The sequence below is a fragment of the Perissodus microlepis genome, chromosome 13 (genome assembly GCF_051167445.1).
Source record: "Perissodus microlepis isolate ML-2025 ecotype Zambia chromosome 13, ASM5116744v1, whole genome shotgun sequence".
NCBI lineage: Eukaryota > Metazoa > Chordata > Actinopteri > Cichliformes > Cichlidae > Perissodus > Perissodus microlepis.
The window spans coordinates 20,815,679-20,829,383 of record NC_140473.1 but is presented as its reverse complement, the minus strand read 5'-3'; positions in this window follow the sequence as shown (position 1 = coordinate 20,829,383).

Genomic DNA, 13,705 nt, shown 5'->3' with positions numbered 1-13,705 from the left:
CATTGGTACAATACAATATTTATATTGTACCAAAGTGAAAGGTTTTTTGTTATAACATGATATTATGTTGTTTAAACTTAAGGTATATTGTACAAACTTGGAAAGTATACTGTATATCACTCCCTCAATAACAGTCGTCATTCTTCCCACTCTTTTGTACTTTGGGTTTTTATCAACATAAAGTGCCACCCCACCTCCTTTTTTATTAATTCTGTCTAGATGAAGGAATTCATATCCATTAATTTCAAAGTCTTCTTCTTTTCCAGGGGTCATCCAAGTCTCTGATATGGGATCACTTTGAATGGCTGTTTAAACTTTGTTATAAATTCTTTAATGCAGCATTCCCCAACCCACGGGCCGTTTGGTACCAGGCCGCGAGAGTTGAGGTTCGTGTGTGGTTTTATCGGTTTTTATCTTTATTTTTTTTATCGTTTTTATCATTAACTCTGTTTCCCTGGGTCTTTTCCTGTGTGTTATGAATAAATCTTCTTTTTTTCTGTACTGGTTTTATTTTGTTGTATTTATCTGCAACGTTAAAGGCCGGTCCATGAAAACATTGTCGGACATAAACCTGTCTGTGGCACAAAAAAGGTTAGGTAGCATTGCTTTAATGGATTGAAAATTTGCATATAGGCTTCTACTGTTAAAGTGAACCATTGTTATACTCTTTTCTACCTTTATTTTCCTGTTAAATTGTTCATTTGTATAATAATTGCATTAATTTCTCATATTGTTAAAGAGATGAGGGTCTATATTGCTATCATAACCCAATGTCCTATTGTCAATATCTATATGAGTTGTTACTTGTAAACTATCAGACATCTGAGTTGACTGTACAGCTTAGACAAGTACCATCATATTTAACCCTCTTCTATGCTCTGATTTATCAGTTATATTTTTCTAGTAGAATGAGGGCGATCTCTTTGATGACTAGAACTTTTGCCTGCTCTGGTGTTCCATTTAACTCAAATACCTTACAATCTGATGTCCAAGTTGACTATATTTTCTTTGGTTTTCTTAATATTCATTTACAAATTTAGAGGATCATCATTTAGCCTGGAGAAATAGTTTGTTGCTTTATAAGAAAGCCCTCCGCAAAGCCAGAACATCTTACTACTCATCACTGATTGAAGAAAATAAGAACAACCCCAGGTTTCTCTTCAGCACTGTAGCCAGGCTGACAAAAAGTCAGAGCACTGTTGAGCCAACCATCCCTTTAACCTTAACAAGTAATGACTTCATGAACTTCTTCACAATTTTAATTATTAGAGAAAAAATTACCAATAATCATCCCACAGATGTAATATTATCTACAGGTATTTTCTGTACCATTGATATTCATTTAGAGTCTTTTTCTCCAATTGATCTTTCTGAGTTAACTTCAATAATTACTTCCTCCAAACCATCAACGTGTCTTTTAGACCCCATTCCTACAAAACTGCTCAAAGAAGTCCTGCCATTAATTAATGCCTCAATCTTAAATCTGATCAACCTATCTCTAATAATCGTACCACAGGCCTTCAAGGTGGCTGTAGTTAAACCTTTACTTAAAAAGCATCTCTAGACCCAGCTGTCTTCCTTTCATTTCAAAAATCCTTGAAAAAGTAGTTGTCAAACAGCTAACTGATCATCTGCAGAGGAATGGCTTATTTGAAGAGTTTCAGTCAGGTTTCATCATCACAGCACAGAAACAGCTTTGGTGAAGGTTACAAATGATCTTCTTATGGCCTCTGGCAGTGGACTCATCTCTGTGCTTGTCCTGCTAGACCTCAGTGCTGCGTTCGATACTGTTGACCATAATATCCTATTAGAGCGATTAGAACATGCTGTAGGTATTACAGGTACTGTGCTGCAGTGGTTTGTATCATATCTATCTAATAGACTCCAATTTGTGCATGTAAATGGAGAGTCCTCTTCACATGGTATCTAACCACATTCTTACTCTGGATGGCATTGCCTTGGCCTCCAGTAACGCTGTGAGGAACCTTGGAGTCATTTTTGACCAGGACATGTCCTTCAACGCACATATTAAACAAATATGTAAGACTGCGTTCTTCCATTTGCGCAACATCTCTAAAATTAGAAATATCCTGTCTCAGTGATGCTGAAAAACTAGTTCATGCATTTATTACTTCCAGGCTGGACTACTGTAATTCATTATTATCAGGATGTCCAAAAAACTCGCTGAAAAGCCTTCAGCTAATCCAAAATGCTGCAGCAAGAGTCCTGACAGGGACTAGAAAGAGAGAGCATATTTCTCCTGTTTGGCTTCCCTTCATTGGCTTCCTGTTAAATCCAGAATTGAATTCAAAATCCTGCTCCTCACATACAAGGTCTTAAATAATCAGGCCCCATCTTATCTTAATGACCTTGTAGTACCATATCACCCTATTAGAGCACTTCGCTCTCGCTCTGCAGCCCTACTTGTTGTTCCTAGAGTATTTAACAGTAGAATGGGAGGGAGAGCTTTCAGTTTTCAGGCCCCTCTTCTGTGGAACCAGCTTCCAGTTTGGATTCAGGAGACAGACACTATCTCTACTTTTGAGATTAGGCTTAAAACTTTCTTTTTTGCTAAAGCATATAGTTAGGGCTGGACCAGGTGACCCTGAATCCTCCCTTAGTTATGCTGCAATAGACGTAGGCTGCCGGGGGATTCCCATGATGCATTGAGTTTTTCCTTTCCAGTCACCTTTCTCACTCACTATGTGTTAATAGACCTCTCTGCATTGAATCACACCTGTTATTAACCTCTGTCTCTCTTCCACAGCATGTCTTTATCCTGTTTTCCTTCTCTCACCCCAACCGGTCGCAGCAGATGGCCCCACCCCTCCCTTAGCCTGGTTCTGCCGGAGGTTTCTTCCTGTTAAAAGGGAGTTTTTCCTTCCCACTGTCGCCAAAGTGCTTGCTCACAGTGGGTCACATGATTGTTGGGTTTTCGCTGAATCTATTATTGTACGATCTACCGTACAATATAAAGCGCCTTGAGGCGACTGTTGTTGTGATTTGGCGCTATATAAATAAAATTGAATTGAATATTCTTGTTTGTTTGGCAGTGTCTGCATTTTTCTTGATTAGGTGTTTATTTAAATAAACATTTGTTCCTTTCAGCTTTCTTCCTTGCTTAAGCAGCTCTTTTTTTTTTTCTATTAACAAATCTTATGATAATAGCAGGTATTTGATTTTTGTGTTGCTTGGAAGAGGATGACATTCCTCAATATTTTTACTGTCCATTTCAATACCATTGCTATTGAAGAAGGCCATTACCTGGTCTTCCAAGGAGCATAACTCTTACTGTGGTGGTTCCCCTCTCTCTGTTGTTGTTACCCGTGCATATGTCTGGTGCTTGGTTTCCAGTCCAGTCACTATTACATCATTTGTTTTTGATTATTGTTCCAGATCTGACAGTTGTCCTTCCAGCATAGTAATCTTCTTGTCCTTTTGCTCATTTTGTCTTCTATTAAATTAAGTATCAGTTTTTGTTGTTTTGAAATAGTTGTTATTTCTTCTGACATGAAGTTTGGAGATTTCTTTATGTCCTCCAGTTCCTCCTCACTGACGTTGCTCCTCTTAGGCAGCATCTTATCGATGTTAATCCCCGTTAGTTGCGTAGGTTTGTTGTGAAGCCCGGATTAATCCTGTGTCTTGCCGATGCCCAGCCTGTCCTGGCTGTTAACTCTTACTGACTGGTGTCTGAGCTTTGTTGGTTGGTGGTTGAGCTTGGTGGAACCTTTTCTTTAAATTGAACTGCTAAAGTTTTCTCAGGTTTCTCTTCTCTTCTTGTTTCAAGTGGTCCCTCAAGTCTCTGTCTGTTTTACTTTTGTCTTTTATCAGCAATGAATAAAAGCTTATTTTGTGATGCTAAGTGTTTGGTGGAAATAATGGCCATAAATTGGGTAAAGTTACATAAAAGTAAAAATGATTATGAATGAATCATTATTTCTTTATCTTAGTGAATCAGTAAATGTGTCAAGTGCTGTGTGCAGGCAGGAATGGAGGACCCAATGTGCAGAGTCATCGAGGCAAACGTGAACTCAAAACTCAGCTTTATTGTTAAAACCCCCCAAAAAACTAAATTGAAAATGCAAATAAAACTAAACAGGCAGGCAGGCAGATGGACCACACAGTGAAGAATGAGGGAGATCACGACACAGACCAAAAAAAAAAAAAAAAAAAGCCACAGGGCTTAAATACACAGAGGGAGCACTCAGGGAATGGGAGACAGGAGGGAAACACAGCTGGGACAAATCAGGGCAAACAAGACAAGGGAAGCAAAACCAGACACATTAACATAGGACACAGACTATCAAAATAAAACAGGAAACATAACACAGAGACGCGGACTTACAAGGGGTAAGTTCAATAGTAACGTAACACTCAAAACACTGGGTCAACAACCCAGGTACCCTAACAAAATTAACAAATGAAATCTTCTACAAACTCAGGAGGTAAGGAAAAAGTACTGATTAAGAACTCATTATGTAGGAATTTTGAAATATTTTTTTTCCCGTATTGTAAAAGCAACAGTCAAGTGAAGAACTGAAAAAAAAAATAATAATAAAACAAAAAAAACAAATCAGTAGTTGCAGCTCTGAGAGACAAGCTTTCTTTCCGTTTAATAAAGGACACCTCATACTACAAAAACAAGCAGAAGTGGTAATTTCTCCAAAGTGTTCTTATTTTTGTAATAATAAAAGCATAAGAAAATACCTGTGAAGTAAAAAAAAAAATCAATGAATATATGAGAATGCTGATGGTTATTTGAGTTTAGCCTTTTGATGTAGCTACTAGACTAAAAGTACATATAAGACTGATTTGAATTTTATTAGTTTGGCTAGTGCGCATCATAAAATAAAGTTACCCTCTAAGTGACGTGACCGAGGCTGCAAGAAAACATTCTGACTGAACAGTAATGTTAAAGTAAAATGTCAGGGCAATCCATCAAACAGTTGTTGAGAGCGGTTTGGCTAAGGTGTTCGACTGACCAAGCAAGAATCGTCGCCAATCCTAGGACCACGCTGCTAGTTTAGCCAAAAGTACACACAATACCATTAGAAGAGCCTGAGGATGGAGTTTATTATATTAACAGAAATGTAAATTTAGTCATAAAAGTGCAGAGGCATTAATTCCACAGTGAAGAACACTAACGTCTCGAGTCCTGCTGCAACCAAAATAGATTCAGGTAAACTGAATTTACATCCTGATTTATTTATTTTTATTCAGTAACCTGTCACCTGCACAGACAGGCTGCATCTTCTTAAAAGTGACTCATCAACATGTCACTATATGTCAAAATCTCTGAAAGACTATCCAATAAATAAATATTACTCACCCTACAAATAAAAAAGTATAAAGTCCTAAAACAGCAATGCACTCATTTCTCCTTAAACTAATTATTCAAGGCTTTGGGCACTTAACGCTGGGAATCTAGCCGGCTGTGCACTGCATTCAGAAAGGACTGAAAACCTATGATATAATGAAGGATCCGAGTCTCTCTAAAATGAGCTCATATCATTCAGGCAAACAATGTTATGCTGTGTTAAAGTATGCAAAGGATTGATGACTCATTTAATTACTTTTTCCCCGTGCTGCTTATACTCGAGACTTCTACAGTAGTATTTTCATATCAGTACGTTCTTTAGCTCAGTTATGCTAAGCAGCTTTTTTAGCTCCTCTTAGATGTGCTCATACTGGATGTATTTGTGCTCTTGTCTCCATGTTGTTAGTTCCTGCATGTAGTCTAAGTTTGTGAGCACTCAACCATCTGTGGGCGGCTGCGTGGGTGAGTTTACTTACATTGTCCTTCAAATAAAGACTAAAAGTTCTCAAAAGTAGGTTTAAAACTTTAGAGTGAGAGCTGCTGGATGTCATAGGCCAACGATTTATAAGCCAGCACAATACTGTCATCACTGCCGTCCATGTTCAGATTTCAGATGAACACTGAAGAGAAGGCAAAGACAAACTGGCAGGATGTGGAAAGGAACAGTGGGCACAGTGATGTAAGACAATATTACCCTGAAATGTAGATTAACTTATTTAACTTCGAGAAATCTTGGTTCTATAAAAAATCTTGGTTCACTGGGTGACAGAAGGACAGAAAAATGACAGAAAATAAGCAAAAAAGGTCACAGGGGACCTATTATGCTTACTAATAGCCTAAAAGAACTCATAAAACCACCTGCTGCTGCTCTTTGCTCTTTAATCTCCTAAATCTGCTTCATGGTGGCTGGATAGAAATGATCCGACATGAGGAAGAAAATCAAGGAAAACGAGAGGGACAGCAAATACGATTGTTAGGATTTTTACATCCTTGTGCTACTGTGTGACTGTCTTTATTTTTAACGCATCTGAATGTGATCTATGTGAATGTGCAGGGGGATTCACATATCAGAGGTTGGTGTTGATAAATTGTGAAAGTGTGGTCTCTTTGGCAGCTATATTTCTGCTTTAACCCCGGGAGTTTCCACATTTGAGGTGAGTGCAAACTCCACAGTGGCTTAGTATAATCCTCCTAGTATCTTGATGCACTCCTTTCAACTCAAGGCCAACACACCAGTGTTTGCGTTCCTCACTTGCTCACATTTCTTTGTTGGTTTTTTGGGTTTGTTTGTTTTGTTTTTTTTCTTTGTGTGGAGCTGTTTAAGATGCTGACAAGTTCACACTTAGATTTTAATAGAAACACCTGCTTTTGAGATGAGTTTCTCTAACACAATTTTTCTCTTTTTGTGTAAAACTGGCTTGATTAGCTTGTTACTTATAAAGCTGAGGAACTTTGGCGGTTTAGACTGTGTCCCTGGCTTTTTTGTGTGATTTCATTTTGTGCAGGCTTCCATCCATCTTTTTTCTCCTCTGTGTCCTCACTGAATGGAAAATTCAAATACAACGAATGCACCACAAAGCATGCTTATTTTAATATGTCTGTCATCAGAACATGAAGCACCTGACACTGAATGATAGATTTTTCAGATCAGAAGAAGAAGAAACTGTTTTATTTGTTGTCAGGTATTGTCCACCTGGGCCTTACCCAGAGTTTCTGCCTGATTTCTCAAATTTTTTATTTCCTCATTATCATCTCTCAGATGTAACATTATACTGCTAGTTTAGTGCCATTATACTGATATTTATTTAGTCTTTTTCTCCAAATGATCTGAGCTAACTTCAGTAATTATTTCCTCCAAACCATCAATGTGTCTTTTAGACATTATTCCCACAAGACTGCTCAAAGAAGTCCTGTCATTAATTAATGCTTCAAACTTAAATATAATCATCATATCTCTGTTAATCAGTTATGTACCACAGGCCTTACCATTACTTAAAAGGCATCTCTAGACCGAGCTGCCTTAACTAATTATAGGCCAATCTCCAAGCTTTCTTTGTCAAACAGCTAACAGATGATGTGCAGAGGAATGGCTTATTTGAAGAGTTTCAGTCAAGTTTCAGAGCAAGTTTTAGAGCATGCTGTAGGTATTAAAAGGTACTGTGCTGCAGTGGTTTGAATCATATCTATCTAACAGACTCCAATTTGTTCATGTAAACAGCAAGTTCACTTCACACACCAACGTTAATTATGGAGTTCCACAGGGTTCTGTGATAGGACCAATTTTGTTTACATTATACATGTTTCCCTTAGGCATAGCATACATTTTTCACTGCTATGCAAATGACACCCAACTTTATCTCTCTATCTTTATCTATGAAGCCAGATAACACACCAATTCTTTAAACTGCAGGAATGTCTTAAAGACCTGGATGACCTCGAATTTTCTGCTTCTAAATTCAGATAACACTGAGGTTACTGTACTCAGTAGCATATGGCTGCACCTCTCTGAGCCTGGTTTTTCCTGTTAAAAGGGAGTTTTTCCTTCCCACTGTTGTCAAAGTGTTTGCTCACAGGGGGTCATATGATTGTTAACATTCGCTGTTTTCTTTGTATTACTGTATGGGGTCTCTATGTTACAATATAAAGCTCCTTGAGGCAACTGGTGCTTTGGTTTGGTGCCATATGGATAAAACTGAATTGAATTACAGACAAGGAAGTTTTGGAAATCCTCTGACCTTGTCATCCAGCTATCACAGCTGGTTTGTCAAACTCATTATGCTCCAAATCCTTACATTTGCCCATTTTTTTCTGTATCTAACACATGAACTTTGAGTACTAAATGTTCACTTGCTTCCTTATATATCCCACCCATTAACAGGTACATGATGAAGAGATAATCAGTGTTATTTGCTTCGCCTGTCAGTAGTTATAACGTTATGCCTGATCGGTGTATATAAAGCGGCACTGAGAAGCCCAGCTTTATAGTTAATGATAGACTTAGCATGTCTGAATAGTTCCAGTTTTTTTTTTCTTCTTGTATCTTTACATAAAAGTGGCAACAACGATATCTTGGAGACCCAAAAAATCACCAGGTTTTGAACAAGTAAATTCATAGTTATTATTCAGGTGGTGAAGCCACTTTATTGACAGATAAAAACCTCAGAAACACAAAATTAAGATGTAAAGATGTTTACAGGGCCACATCTTTGCATTTGGACCAAAAAATAATCACAGAAACATATACATGGGTGTGAGTTTTTATTTTTTTATAATTTTTTGCCTATTTCACATTTTGCAAAGCCAATAAATGTCCTTGACAGCAAGGAGGCTAAAAATGGTAGCTGGGTGATCTGTGGGCTATTAAAGGTGATCTCTGCTGTATAGTTTAAATTGATCAGGACAGCTATGCATATCAATGAGAGCCTATGGTTGAATTAAAGCATCAGAGTGAGAGGGTCCTGTTGAGAAGTCAAACAGCTGTCGGGGGATCCAATTATGGTCATGCACAGAGTGCACACCTAAATGTTGTGTTCCCCACAAAGCCCTCTCACTACACTCAAGTTAAGCCGTCTCGCCTGTAGCGTTGGTGAATATTTGAAAGTATTGCCGGAGGAAAAGAACGAGGCTGGCATTTCTCCTTCTACAGAAGTGGCCTGGTACCCTGGTGGCAGAAAGTCTCAGTCTGAAAACACAGCAAAAGTCAAATACAAAAATGCCCTCTGCGCCTTTGTCACTGCTTAAGTGTTTAAGAAACTCTCTTGTGCATTGTCACTGCAGGTTCAAGATATTGTATGAAGCTGACAGAAGGGTAGGTGAGGAGAAAGAAGTAAAAACAAAAGCAGGTCCAATTTAAAGATCAGATGGCTCAAACATTTGGCTTTTTTTAAATCCATGTGTTGAGCATATTATTCAAAGATAATTCAGTGACGCAGTTGCAGACTTGAGTTTTTTAAGCAATCAAGTTGATGTTAAACTCAAAATCATATTTTACTGAAACGACCACACCTGAAAATGAAGTGAAATTTACAGGCAGACTATAGCTACCACCCACACACTACTCATCAGACAAAGAGTGGTCTGAAACAGACTGCGGCAGTCGCAAACAACCAGGGAAACCAGGGCCTGTTTTTATCACATTCCTTTCTCCTAGTCGTCATGATTGACTTTAATGGATAAATGATATATCTGTAGAAATGTTTCTTGCCTTTATAGTGACCTTGGAAAGCACTTTGTTGTTGCTGATGTTGATAAAGTGCTTTATAAATAAACCATCGTTATTACATGATATACAGACAGCATGCTATATAATTCCAATAACCCCTTTAAAACTGACTGATATGCAAAATACCATCTGTCAGCTTCAGCCTCAGCAAAAACCTTCTGCAATGCAATCAAGTACACTGTGAAACTACTCATTTAGCTCAGCCTGGTCCCTACATTAACCCTGCAAGAGCACACCAGGGAATCAAATCACATACTGTACAATTATCATTAACAATGTCCTGTTTACCTTTTACGCTCCACTTACTACACTGTGAACAGTAACAGGAACAACAGTCCAAACACTGTAAAGCATCTCCCTCGAAATATACAGCTGCAGCATAAACATGTTTGTTCACTGAATATTCAGCTTAGTAACAAATGATTTCAAATAACACGATTTCTACATGTGAATATTAAATGTCAGCAGCTGTTATTATGTGACGTTTTGGCTCTGTACCCAACCACAGTGGATTTTAAATCAATCAAATTTTAAATAATAAATAAGGATTGTTTTCAACATTTATCCTTTGCAGCCAATGACTGTAAATAGACATCAGCAAATACTACATTTCCTCCCTTGAGAAGCTCTGCTAAGATTTTACTGCGGTCACAACTAGTTGCTGCTTGTTCGTGGATGTCTCTCTCTAAATTCGCTTTGTATGTAGTAACTGGAAACCATGCTCTGTTGGTTTGAGATCAGGTGGGTGACTTAAAGAATATCCCATTTCCTTGCATTGAGGAACTGTTGGGTTGCTTTTGAATTATGCTTTTGGTCATTATTCATTTGCACTTTGAAGTGTTGTCTGATCAGCTTTGTAACATTTGGCTGAATCTGAGAGTATAGCCCTGTGCACTTCAGGATTAATCCTGCTGCTTCTGTCAGGAGTAACATCATCAGTAAGCACTGATGTGCTGAAAGAAGCCATCTATGTCCACTGTGAATGACCATCTTTGAACAGAGGTGGTGGCTTACGAAACCCACTGTCAACACCCACTCACATTCATTTGAGTGCAGTAAATCACATGATAGTGTGGGGCTAGGTTTCACAATGGGTTCACCCAAAACCTTGGCTGATTGTGACCCACACCCGTTTTCACACCTTGGCTCATGTGATTAGGTAGAGGATCAATAGGGGGTCCTTGACCCTCTTGGGGAAACTCCCATAGGGCTTAAATTTGGGACTCTCCACCAATTGCTCTTAGAACTGAAGAAGCTTCTCGGATGAGAGGTGAAACATCTTCAAGTAACTTAAAGAAGTTCAGATGCTTTTCTTTCCAAGCTCCTTAGACTATGGTGACCTGGATGACTGAGAACCTTCACAGACATGTGCTTACTGTGCTCAGTGATAGAGTTGCACTGGAAAAGTGATAATTGTCCTTCTTTTCCTGAGTGTAAGTAGTGGTTTGCAACTGGTAAACTTTATGCATTGCCATTTTTGAATGGGTCTTTTAATTGTAGACCTTCACAATGACAGGGCTACATGCCTCGTTGATAGTACTGACTTGACCACTCAAGTTTTGCTCTCTCTTTGATGGGTTAATTTCTTAGCATAATGATGGCCTCATTCACTTGCACAGACATCTTTTCCTGGGTAAAGATTCAGAGGATGGCCCGAAATGTACAACACCTGGCCAGCTTTCTCCCAGGCTATTTAAAACCCTGCCTCTGAAGGCCTTCCCATTCTCCTCTCCCACTGCTGCCTTGATCCTGTCCTGTGACAATAACTATGTCCAATTGTTGTGGGAAAAAAAAAGTGAGTTTAAATTCATTTCTTTTAATTAGCACAGCTCAAAAAATGGAGACCGGGGCATAATAACAAAAACACTACCCCCCACTAAAACATGACAGTCCTTATTAACTTGACTATGTTTAGGTCAGGTACTACCCACTATGAGGTCATTATCCTGGAAGGCACGTCAGACAGAAAGTTATGGTGTATATATAATATCATGTAATGCTTGTAAGCTGTGCAGCAGAAAATCTTGACTAGTAATTTAAACTGATAAATATGAGCTTTGAGCAGCCACTAACATGACATTTTAAAGCAATGATATGCAAATTAATATACAGTGCAGCAGACAGACTGAACTCAAGGATGGCAACGAGTGCAACAGCCTTAAATGTTAATCAGCAGCTCAAAAAAAAGGAAGCTAGGACAAAAAAAACCCAGTTAATATGTGCAAAAATATTCTTTAGGTAATATTAAGTATGCAGTGATGAAGGGGACTGGGAACTTGTGGATGACCAAAGTTTGTTAAGTTTGCCATGAAGCTAAGATCACAAGAAACAATCGTGTTAGTCAGCTGTGTTTAAGGCAAAAATCAGGAAAGCTAATTTCCATAATTATCTTTTGCTGAGATTGCAATGAGTAAGAGACAGCCTCTCCCCGGCTCAAATAATAATCAACAATGAAAGTGAAGTGTAAAAACAGCTTAAAATCTATTCAGCCCAAAACACCTGAAGTGTAAATCATGAATACCCTGCTTGTCTATTCATAGCACAGTTCAGCCCGTACAGGGAGTTCATTCAAAATACAAACCAACACAAACCTTGCATAGGGGTTAATCCAGTTGCAAAACATAGCCTAGTAGAAGCTTAGAGATCAACAACAAGCAGAGCAACAAAGCAGGCAGCAGACCCGCAACACACAGCAGAGCCAACACATCAAGACACAACAGGCAGGTGATGAAGAGAAGCTGTGATTTCAGCAGACGACATCTTAAGCAGCAAAGTCAGGAAGAGCGGTTTGAGCCCACAGCTGCTATGATTAAAGTCTAACCAGCAGAGAGCACAGTGCAAATATCATTATCTCTTTCCAAAGTCTCTGAAGTTGCATGTTGGAAGGCAAGCTTGTTGGAATGCATAAATATAAGCAACATGTGTCTGGAGCAATTTTCTTTTATTAATTTTTTTTAGCTGATTTTTAGCTGATCTGACTTTATTTAAAAGAAAAAGTAAACGTTTGAATAGATCCCCGATTTGAAGGTGGGTGTTAGATATAGGTTATCCTCTCACGCTCTTGGGGAGCATTTTTGCTCAGATGATTTCTGTGGAGTCATTAACGTCCAGTGTGATACTGTGGTGAAAACTGTGCTATCTGCCTGTGATCAACAGATATACATGCACTCATTGGCTATTTTGTTAGGTCAGCTGATCATTAATGCATCCAGTAAGGACCCACAGGCTAGTAGTAGAAAGTCAACATCCACACTGACCAAGAAGCACCTGGTAGCTCAGTGCAATGAGATCAATAGAAGACAGCTACAGAAATTGTTGATACTGTGTCCTTCCATTAAAGAAAGAAAAACTTGACAAGTAATAATAAATAAACATTTACTGAAAATTAACCAATGAAAATCTCAGATGTTGCTTTTGAATTGTGATTCAAGAGAAGAAGAAAAAACTAATTTATGTTGGCCTTGACGAAAATGATGGCACCCCCTAGAAAAGATTGAAAATAAGTGCTATGCCCATCAGTGAAATGTACAAGTTGCCAAATATCAAGAACTTTTCATTTTAGATTTTAGTGAATATTATATTATTTATAATATTTAGTGAATATGATGGAAAGCTACAGTGGAGTGAAAAATTATTTAATCTCCTGCTGAATTTGTAAGTCATACATAAATAACAAGTCTCTAATTTTTATAGCAGTTTCATTTTAATCGAGAGGCAGTCTATCAATCAAAAATCCATAAAAACACATAAAAGTTCTAAATTGATTTGCATGGCTCTCCCTCTCGCTATTAAAATGAAACAACTCTTTGAAAGTGAGCAAACTTACAAATTTAGCAGGGGGATCAGTTTATTTACTTTTTTCACTTTTGCACAGGAGAACATATGGTGTGAGGTGACAGTGTGTGTGTCTGTGTGTGTGCAGTAATTGGCTAAAAACTGCTTAAACTTACAGCTGAAAAAGGGTATGCCAATCTTTGGATCTATATTTGAATCTCCACTGAGATTCAAAGAAAAACGCCTCAGATAACAGAGAATACAGGAGTACATAAAGACTAAAAAAAGAATCACATGAGACCATAAGAACAGATTCCTTTCATTCTTATTGTATTTACTTAGCAAGAGAGTTGGAAAAGTTGCCTTCAAATCTAACATATTTGACTACTTCC